This window comes from Solea solea, chromosome 7, assembly GCF_958295425.1.
Source record: "Solea solea chromosome 7, fSolSol10.1, whole genome shotgun sequence".
In the NCBI taxonomy this organism is placed as follows: domain Eukaryota; kingdom Metazoa; phylum Chordata; class Actinopteri; order Pleuronectiformes; family Soleidae; genus Solea; species Solea solea.
In genome coordinates this window covers 2,010,771-2,022,013 of record NC_081140.1, presented here as the reverse complement: position 1 = coordinate 2,022,013, position 11,243 = coordinate 2,010,771, and the positions used below count along the sequence as shown (strand labels likewise).

Genomic DNA, 11,243 nt, shown 5'->3' with positions numbered 1-11,243 from the left:
CTGTTTAAGACTCCCAATAAATGTATTTAAATTTGGCATTGTATTCATGTTATTGACAGATAACAGATTGTGGTTATTGCTGTTGTGCAACAAAGTGCCCCACAGGAACCTTTAAGTTACCCTGAACCTTAAATGGTTCCTAGTTCCTGGGGAAAGTGCAAAATAGCTACTGGTACACTGTCTTATGTTGAAAGAACTCAGACATTGCATTGACTGCAGAATGAGTTCATGGTTTAACATTGGCCCAACTTTAAGAAGGTGAACAAAAAAAGAATCACTCTCTGGTGGTTGGTAACTTACTATTGGTGTGAGGTGGAGAACATGAAAGGATATTTATCATTGTGTCCATTGTGTAAAATGGAGGATAATTATTAGTACTGACCTGCCAAACAAACAACAAATTACACATGTAAGTACTGTGCTTGTGTGAGCTACTGCAAGTACTGCCAGAAACTGATTTGCACATGTTGTAAGACATGTTTTAATGTTACACTCATAGACACTTGTTGCTTTTATCAAAGATAAGATTTCAACAATATGTTAGTCTGACCAAAAGTTTTAAGGCTTCCAGTCAAGCACACCACAAACAGCTTTACTACTGAGATACTTCAGTGTTTTTAGCCTTTGAGCAAATGTGGAAGTTAGCACCACCAACTTAGACCAACTAAGACCAAGGACAATTACAGGAGGCCCAGTCTTTGGTCCTGTGCCGATAACTTTCATAACTGGACCCTATTAAGCACAGCTAAACACCTATTATACACTGTAGACCCACATTAAGCATGTCTTTACTGTATGTACTGATTTCAATAAGATGGCCTAGCTTAATGAAGATGAATTAATAAAGAAATGTTTAATTTGTTACTATCAGTGTAGTTTTGTAAAATGACATTAACTCCCAACATTGGAAAAGAAATTTGGGTACAGGAAAATAAAATATATTTGTTGGTATTTTTTGTCAATAACTTTATTACCTGTATTGTGAAATGACCACTCAATTATAAAATACAGGATAGACAGAGGCCAAACTGGAGGCCAGGATGGCAAAAACCCAAACTGCATCTACACATTTGCCTAGGGAGTTGATGTAAGCAGGGACAAAGGCCACCCAAACTGCACAGAAAATCAACATGCTGAAATTGATGATGTTGGCCTCATTGAGACTGTGTGGAAGATTCCTTGCTAGAAAAGCTAACTAAAAACTGAGGGCGGCCGGTAAACCAATCCAATCCAATCCAATCCAACTTTATTTATGAAGCAGCAAAACAACAACAGCTGAAACAAAGTGCTGTACATCAGAGATAAATAAATAAATTAATAAAACAAATAAAATATAAAAATAATAATAATTACAAGAGTGATAATAATAAATTGTAGATTTCAGAGAAACCCAACAGTTCACACAATGAGCAAGCACTAGGCATCAGTGGAGAGAAAAAAACTCCCTTTTAAGAGGAATAAACCAGACTCAAAGATTTGCAGCCATCTGCCTCGACCGGTTGGGGTTAAAGAAAAAATGGGGGACAGAGGAGAGGTGGGAGACAGATAGGGGAGGAGAGAAAGGACAAGAGGGAGATGAGGTAGAGACAGAAGAAAATAATAGCTTCCAAAAACTGGATCTGGATCCTGCAACCCTGCAAGATGAGGACACAGAGAGAGAGAGAGAGGCAAGACACAAACTAGGGCGAGAAAGAACAATGTAAATGACATACAGTGAACCAAAGAAGAATAAATAAAACACAGAATAAATAAAAGGCTCATAAGGGGTGATAAAATGCAACCAATACAACCAAGTAAAACTGAGAAACCAACAGTGGACTCAACTCATAAACTATCTTGTCACTGTCCCTCTCTGCTGTACAGCACCAAAACCTGCTGTGGCAGAACTGGTTTCTGCTCCTTCACTCCCCTCGCTGGGCCCCTGCCACCCTGGTCCTCAATGGCATGCCAGAATATATCAAAAATGAGCCTGCATCATTGACAAGGAGTTGGCTCAGTAGTTAGGGAAGGTTCCTCTGCCTCATCCACTTTCAGCACAGGAAACACCCCCTGATTCAAAGGTACACTACTGATGAGGTGTCCAAAATTTACATCCTTTCCATGGCTGAGATACAGCTCCCACACTACTCTCAACATCAAGGCAAACCTCATGTCACTGGACAGTTTACCATCACGTCCCTTGTTTCATGAATCTGGAAAGCACTGCCCTAGAAGAAATTGGGACATTGGTTTGAGGGCACCAAGGAACCCTTATTGGTTTGGACTGCCCACAGAAACCTTGAATACATCTGCACCACCAAGAGATTGAACTCTCACCAGGTCCCCTGGTCCCTCTTCTTCACTGTCACCTTTTCCTACCATCTGGGGTCCCACAATAAAAAGCCTGATCCTGAGCCTGTCCTGAAGGATTCTGTTGAAGAGCCAGCTACCATCCATGTGTAATTGCCCCCCTGACCTTGATAGTGTACCAGGCAATATCTGACTAAATATAAAAAGTAAAAGACTGTTTTTTGTGTTTAGTGTTAGCATTTAGCCAAAACAGTTGTTGGGTGTGGAGGTGGGCGTGGTTTGGGGCCCTGCTGTTGGAGAGAAAGATACATGGCAGAGTTGATTCAGCAGGAGCAGCACAAGGTGAGTTGTGATAAATGTTGTCCTTATGTTAACTCCCAACACTGGAATAATCAGTGGTTAGAAAAAAAAAAAAATACATGATTGTAAGTATTTCTTTCCAACATCTTTATTGCCTGTATTGTGATCTAGTAATTTCAACACAATTCTAAAATACAGAGTATCAGAAAGTGCAGCAGGGGTGTTAAGCTATTACTTTGTGATCCCACGACCCATGATGGCTTTCTTTGTGTTTCTTTCTGGTCTTACCAGGATTATATAACATTTGGGTCCAAACAGTGCCACCAAGAGGCCAAAACTCGAGGCTAGGATGGCAAAAACCTCCACTGCATCAGATATTTGCCTGGAGAGTTGATGTAAGCAGGGATAAAGGCCACCCACACTGCACAGAAGATCAACATGCTGAAAGTGATGAATTTGGCTTCATTGAAACTGTCTGGAAGATTCCTTCCTAGAAAAGCCAACAAACAACTGAGGACAGCCAGTAAACCAATATAACCAAGTAAAACTGCAAAACCAACTGTGGACCCAACTGCACACTCATAAACTATCTTGTCACTATGATACTGGGTGTTTTTATGAGGCACTGGTGAAGCAGAGACAAGCCAGACAGTGCAGATTGCTGCTTGAACAGAAGTCAGAACCAGAACTGTCCCTCTCTGCTGCACAGCACCAAACCACTTGAGACTGGACTCACCTCCTGGTTTGGAGGCCCTGAACACAGCAAGAACCACCATGGTTTTCACCAGGATACATGAGACACAAAGCACAAAGCTGATACCAAATGCTGCATGTCTTATTTGGCAAGTCCATAATCTGGGTCGTCCAATGAAGAGTAACGAGCAGAGGAAACACAATTTGAGTGACACCAAGAGAAGAAAACTGAGCTCCGAATTGTTGGCACGAACTATAGGTGTGCTGTGATGGTAGATGAAGATGCCCAGAACAATAACACAGATAAATGTGCCCAACAGTGAGGTGGTTGTCAAGCATATGCCCAGAGGCTCATAGTAGGAGAGGAACTCTGTTTTCTTAGGAACACAGTGGTCACGCTGGGGGCTTGACCAGAAATCTTCTGGACAACTGGTGCACTCCATGGAGTCTGAGAAAAAAAAGTGATGAGATACATGTTTATACAACATATCTGAACTGTGTTGTTTAAAGCTTCACACTCACCAGTTGTATTGCTGATCTTTCCCTCAGAACAAGGGACACAGTCAAAACAACACTCAGGTTCCCCCTTCTTTCTGGCCATGCGGGTACCTGGAGGACAACTCTCACTGCACACTGACTGAGGAGGCTGTGTAGAAAAAAATCAGTCTGTTATTGTCTCTTATGAGGGCCCCTTCATACGTTTCCATGTTCTGTGTGTTGTTATGGATTTTCTGTTGCATGTCTGTTCAGCCCTGTGGATGGTGATACTTGTATAACTACATGAAGCAGCTGGACCTTGTGTGGATCATAGTGGGGGAAGTCTGCCTGCAAACAAATTGCAAACCAATGAGTGTCAATGTGGTAAAAATGCTTGTACTCAGCAGTGGTTGTACATCTGACAATGTCCAAACAAAGTCCTGGTCAAGGAGAATTTCATATGTCATCTCATCGCAGTTGCTCTATATCTTTTTCTACACAAGAAATAATTTTAGGAAGAACATTGACAAAATAGGTTCTGCAGTTTTTAATAAAAGATGGAATGATTATAAGGTTGCTGCTTTAGTGGATGATCAAGCTTCTCTTGACATCATGGAGAGATGTTTTTAACAAGACAACGGCAATAACTGGGTGGCACCATTACTGTTAAGCTCCTCCAGACAGTACCTTCCATGTAACAGAAACCAAACTATGAACCATATTCATTGTCTCACACCAGACACAAAGAGACATGCATTAAGTTTATACAAACAATGCTTCACAATGAAGATGTAGAGCCTGCCCTTCCACTGAGAAAGATAAAGCACACTGGTACTGACCATCATTTAGTGTATATAATCCCCATAAATCTGATCAGCTAAGAGTGATGCTCAAGTCATACGCTGAATATAATGGAAAGTCTTTGCTACTTGGTGGCCCCAATTCGAACAAGACTATTTTAGGGGTCATCCCCCACCACAAAAAACAATCTGTAGTATTTGCAGCAGACATACAGCAAATGTTTTATTGTTTTATTGTGGTGCAAGTGTACCACAGAGACTACCTCAGAATGCTATGTTATGAAGATAATAACCTCAGCAAGGATCAAGTTCAAGCAGCAAGTGCTGAATATTATGGAATGTCTTTGCTACTCGGTGGCATCAGTACGGATGTTAGAGACTATACGACAACATGTCTTTTGCAACAGTGCCACAGCTGCTGTGGCAATCTACAGTATGAGGTGAGCCACATATGAGAGCAAAGGAGCTTGGCTCTGATGCTTAGCATTTTGTGGTTAATTTTATATTGATGATGGACGTCAGAGTCTAAACCGCTATTACATATGATAGCATCCAACAGTCACAAAGGAAGGGAAGCCTTTACACCTGATGAGCAGGCCAAGGATTTGAAAGACTTAGTTTCACATTTAAGGTTTCCTAAGAGGAAAAGCAATACACTCAAAGAGGTGTCTTAGACACTGTCAAATGTTTGTAAAGGAAAAGCTTTTCTGTGTGAAGAAAATCTTTTAGGAGGGTTTTTTGTGAGAATGGAATAAGTGGAAGGACTTGTTCAGATATTCAGATTGCAAGATGCTATGTTCCATTGTCAGAGTCTGCTGCTCAAGGAAGAAAGCTGTGTATCTTTTAGATTTTCTTAATGGATGATCCTGTGCTGCACTTTAGCATTACTGATTTGAGTTGCAGCATCCTTCAAAAAGATCTCAAATCAAAGCAGATGCTGTGGAAGCGCTACAGTGAGTCAAACACCACAACAGGCCTTCTCAGAGCTATGGCAGTGATTATTTGCTCTGTGCAGCATGAGCTATTCAAAGAAGAATATTCTTTCATCTGAAGCAAACATTGCTAAAACAAAGTCCCCTCACAAAGATGAAGATGGAATGCTCAGTGTTGGCAAAAACTTGAAGAAAAGCACCCACTAATCATTCGAGAAAGTAGCTCATTTGGGCCGCCATATCACAGAAGGCGCAATGAGAGTGATTATCTACAAATGTGTCACTTACAGATCTAAAAGACAACAGTAAACCACTCTGTGGTGGACAGGCTCTCACTAATACCACCCTTCACCAATGTTGGTCTTGATGTGAAAACACATCTCACAAGAGGAATCAGTGCAGACAGCAAATGGTGGGTCATGCCTTTCACTTGCATGTCAACAAGAGTTGTCAACATTGAACTTTTGGAATCCATGTCCACATGCAATTACAAACATTTTTCTCAATCTGCATTTCTACATTCAGACAGGAGCAACAATTTGTTGGTGCTTCAGTGAGTTGAGCACTGCCCACAGTGCTGCTACATTGACCAACTTCCTACAAGAGAAAGACTGCACATTGCAGTTTTACCCCTGACATTCATCACACATGTGTGGTTTGTGGGAGAGAATCAAAAGGTAAATCCTATATCAGTCATTGAAATGAAAGGCCTGTGGGACTTTCATACAGTCAAAAAAGGTGGAGGTGCACGCATATGTCCATGAAGGCTTTAACAGTACCATAAAGAACATGGGTGAATGACATCATTCACATTAGATGTACCATAGCAAACCTCTGCAAACTCAGGAAAAATATGAATCCAGACCAGTGAGTGTGGCAAAGAGATAATAATGGAGAAAAAAAAAAGTATTAACCTGTTTGGATTCAAAGTTCCAGAAGATTGTGTCTTCATCCAGTGTGATTTCTTCACCTTTGAAGGCTGACCTCTTAACCTCACCTACTCTTTGAACTTTAGTTCTTCCATCAGGGAGCCACACCCAATTTATGATGTCATATATTGGTATGGTATCACCATTCTCATCAAATGACACTTGATCACCAAATGTTGTGGTGAAGTTGACTTTTTCCAAGTAATACACAAGCTTTGGAAATGAGAATCAAACATAAAAAGAAAACAAGACAGTCATTGTTTCCCTGGGCTGACCAACAGATTCACACATGTGCATGTTGACTTAAAAGGAATTTATTTTTTCAGTCAAAGAGAGAGACCTCTGCCCTCAGCATGATTTTGTCTGTTATTCAAGTCTTAAAGTAATACAAAGAATCAAATTAAACTAATAGTTGTGCAAACTGATATCTCACCTGCCATGGCTCCAGTCTTTGTAAATGAGCACAGGTGTTGTTGCTGAAAGGTCCTCTTCCTGGCTCACACTGCAGCATGTTATCAAGAGCATACGCCAGAGCGTACACAGCCTTATACACATTATACTCTGGTCTGAGGTTTGAAACATCCACTAATTCATTCTCCACATTCTCTATAACTTCCTGTCCAGTGCATAATTCTCTTCCAGCTTCCACCCAACCTGCTGGAGGTGGTGCAAATCTACACTGAAATGTGTGTTCCCAAAACTGATTCACCTGAAAGATAATTATTTTGTGTATTAAAGCCAGTATATAAAATTCACAAATAACCAGTTAGTGGGAAATTCTCACCCTGTTGTTTCCATCTGTGTTGTTGTGATGTAGTTCAGGACGTATTTGTAACAGGAAGTCTCTGAGTCCTGGTATTTCTCCTCGACGGATGGAGATACCCAGTGTTCCACCCAGGTACGGGGTGAAGTGAGGAGTCTGGAGCACAGCAGCTGTTGTCCAGGCTTCACTGGCAATCCACTGCAGGCCTGTCACATTCTGCCTCACCACCTGTACAATATAATAAGCAATGGTCCTGGTAAGCACACTTACTCTAAAACCCTCCTAACAGCAGCTTTAACAACTTACAGACAAAATGAAATCTGTTTTTCAGAGGCTAAACTGTTTTTTTCAGAATATCTCTTTAATTGACTGACCTCTTTCATGAGATTAATCGTGCGAGTTGCAAACACAATCACCACTCGGGCTGTAGATTTCCTCATCACATCCACTATTCTCCTTATTTCATCAGGGTCGTCACCTTGAGGCAAAATCTCAGTGTAAGCCAGACAACCTCCACCAGCTGGACCCAGATCAGAGTGAAAGGATCGGGCAGCGTGGACTCCATAATCATTATCACTGATGATCAGACCTGTCCAAGTCCAACCAAAGTGTTTTAGAATCTGAATCATAGCATTCACCTATGTGGACACAGAGCAGAGGGATTAGTGCACAGGCTGGAATCCTCTTTACTAGAAATCCTGCTGAACAGGTTCATCAAAGACTCATATTTAATCACTGTCTTTAAGTGTTGTATATCTGACACCACACAACTCTGTAATTGAGACATGAGTGAGACACTTTTTCAGGGGGGTTTTGGGGGGGTGGATTTTCACCTGAAAAGCATCACTTGGGATTGTCCTAAAGAAAGATGGAAACTTCCGTCGATCACTCAGGCAGGAACATGTGGCAAAATAACTCACCTGCAAAAAATAACATCTCATATACTAAAAACAGTCATCATCTGCAGACTCAAAAACTTTCCAATGTTGCATATTTAATATTTACAATTTAATTATTGTTATTATTTTTTTAAATTACATGCCAATTATTTAAAACAATGACTGACTACAGAGGCAGATAAACTTACCAGAGGCACTCTGTACAAACCTAACAATGATGATAAGGCAATTGAACGTGTGGAGGAGGAATCACCCACAATCCCTAGGACTGGAGGAGTTCCTACACAGTTCTCCTCTAATGTAAGTTTCTCTTCTTGACCACTGACTAAGGTCAGTGCTGCACGAAATCCAATTCCTAGTTGGACGCAGTTATCATACAGACTGTATCCCAGAGTGACATTAGGCAGCAGGTTGGAGTTTCTGTTGATCTCATTGATAGCAAAGGCCATGGTCTGAGTTTGTCTGAATCCTGTGACATCAAAACTAACAAAAAAACAAACCTTATAAGGTGCAAAGCTACATATTTCACGACTACAGATACTGAAAATAATATCATCATTAACACCCTTGATCAAACTTCAATGCTTAAAAATGTCAGCTATAATTTAATTAGTTCATATTACTAAAAATATTAGATAAATATGTCATACTAATTAGCTAAACAACAGCTCCTTAAATTTACTGTTTCCATTTCAGACTCACCTATAGCAGGTAGGCAGCTGTGGCTCTGAGGTAAAAGTCAGGTCAGGATCAGCAGAAAATAAGTTGATTGCAAAAATTCCACCTAGAATCACATCTCCAGTTTTGTGCATGCCATTTAGAATAAACTGTCCCTGTAACTGACAAGAGGATGAATAAAAAAAGGAGTACACAGCAGAGAATAAGCAGCAGTACAACATTAGCAACTTGTTATCTAAAAATACCCTCATGATTTTCCTATGGTTCATCCAGTTATTGAGTTCAGTCCCATCACTACTCATATTTTATTGAGTTATGACAATGTTTATTTTTGCACATCACCTATCAGGGCAGACTAAGAAGCTGTAGGGGCAGGTCCTCAGTAACGTCATGCGTCATTTGCACATAGTTCTCTTGTCATTATCATCATGGTGCAAGGGTTTGTATTTCTTATTTATTTAAAAGGTTGTGGGTTAGATTCCTGACTCCACAACTCTATGAGTGTAGGTCTACTAAATAGCACACAGCTTTCTTATTGACTTTGTTTACCTCTTGGAGGAGGCAAGCATTCTTAGGGACTCAACTTCTTTCTGTAGAGCTGCTTTGCTTAGAAGTAAAAGGCTCGCCTGTCTGTGGTAATTTAGCAGCAGGCATTCCAACAATGATACTTTAGATGCATTCTTAGCATCAAAACTTTCATAGATGAGAGTTTATTTTCTCCTTGCACTCATTCAAATTTAACCTGTTGATGAATTCAACATAGCCAGAACAAATATACAGTTTCTTAGGGGATTCTCAATTTTTAGGTCTAGAGAAGGAGTTGAAGCAAATTGTAAAATACATCAGACAAACCAATTAGTTTATGTTTTAACCTAAGGAACACTGTGTAGTGTCTCTAAAATTGGCACACTGACTAGTAGCTATATTAGGCTTCAGAAATTGTTGCAGCAGAGTTCAAGAAAAAATGTTGCAAACAAAACTATACTAACTGAAATGCAAAGTCAAGCTGAGACACATGAATGTGACAGCGAGGTACAACATATTCACAGGGCTATATAGCACACTGTGGCTCTATTTCAATCCTCACTTAGGCTGAAATGCACGGCAGTAAAAGCACAAAATACAATCGTTATGACACAGGGGTGCCGCATGTTGTGTGTTATTAAAAGAAAGAGCACTTAATTTAACAACCAGATTTATTTTCAGCATCAGTTTTCTACAGATCAAGTTAACTGGACAGTTAGCAACATTAAAAAGCTGAAAGAAGAGTTAAAATTATAGGACTCAATATGTTAACAATCACTAAAAATGTTTATTTAGTTAAATGTAGTAAATCTAATAATTTGTACTACAGTGTATTTTCTGTACAACTGAAGTCTATTCCAGCTGAGGACTAATAATGAAACACCAAAGACAAAGTCTGGGGAATCTACCTGGTGAATTGACCAATAATAAATATTACACAATTATCAATAAATTGCCAACAGTACAATGCCTCACATGGGGCACCATTATGTAGGGGGAACAAATGTGATTTGTTATGAATTTTGAATATTAATAATTAATTCATTATTGAATAATTATTTTCTTATTAGAAAATTTAGTCAAACTCGAATCGGGGCACCAATCCCCTCAAACAGAGGAGAACAATCTTTTTTTAATCAACCATTAATTCATAACCATCAAAAACAGTCTCATTAATTAGGACGATTACCAATTTGGATTATGATTGATAATTAACTTGGTAGTTGATAAATCACAGTACTAGAATTGAAGGATTTGAGTTCTACAGGGAAGACGTTGGCAAAATTTACACTTGTGCAATATTAATCAGACCAGACTATATTTTAGAAACATTTATTATCAATACATCAAAGATTGAAACAATACTAATGCAACTATATACAGTGTGTTTATGTGTGTGTACAGACCAAATGGTCAAGTCCGATAGAGGTAGACTACAAATCAAGATGATGGTTGACAAAAAATCAAAGATGGCTTCTTCAACATATGGCTGCTGTGTTCCTTTGTTAACCACTTTTGTAGAATGAAATGCCTGGTTATATGAGAGGTTACAAGCATGCATCTAGAGCTGAAAGCTAGGACGCATGGACATCACTAACATCATATAAAACTAAATCTAGACATTTCAACAACACTGTGTGTAAGAGATTAAGCTCAATACAACATTTAAACAAGTTAAACAGTCTATGCTTAGCCAAGTCATGTGATGCTATGCTAGGCCCAATTACGTTACCAAGTACCAAGACGCAAAAGTGACCTTTTGTGGTGTGGTCTGTTGGTCCAGAGATTGTAGATGGTTGATAAGGTTTCTCATGTCTGTTGCAAGGCAGAATAACAAACTGTAGGGACAGGTGCTCAGCAACTCTGTGTCATTTACATATAGTTATGCTGTCATTTATCTTCATGGTGCAAGTGTTTATATTTCAGTTTTTAAATTACAGAAAAACAGAGGTTTACTT

General features: G+C 39.6%; 1 pseudogene; it reads right to left on the bottom strand.

Moving 5' to 3' along the window:
* Nucleotides 1-2,572: 2,572 nt before the first annotated feature.
* LOC131462829 (extracellular calcium-sensing receptor-like) lies at nt 2,573-8,981 on the bottom strand (annotated as a pseudogene).
* Nucleotides 8,982-11,243: the final 2,262 nt, after the last annotated feature.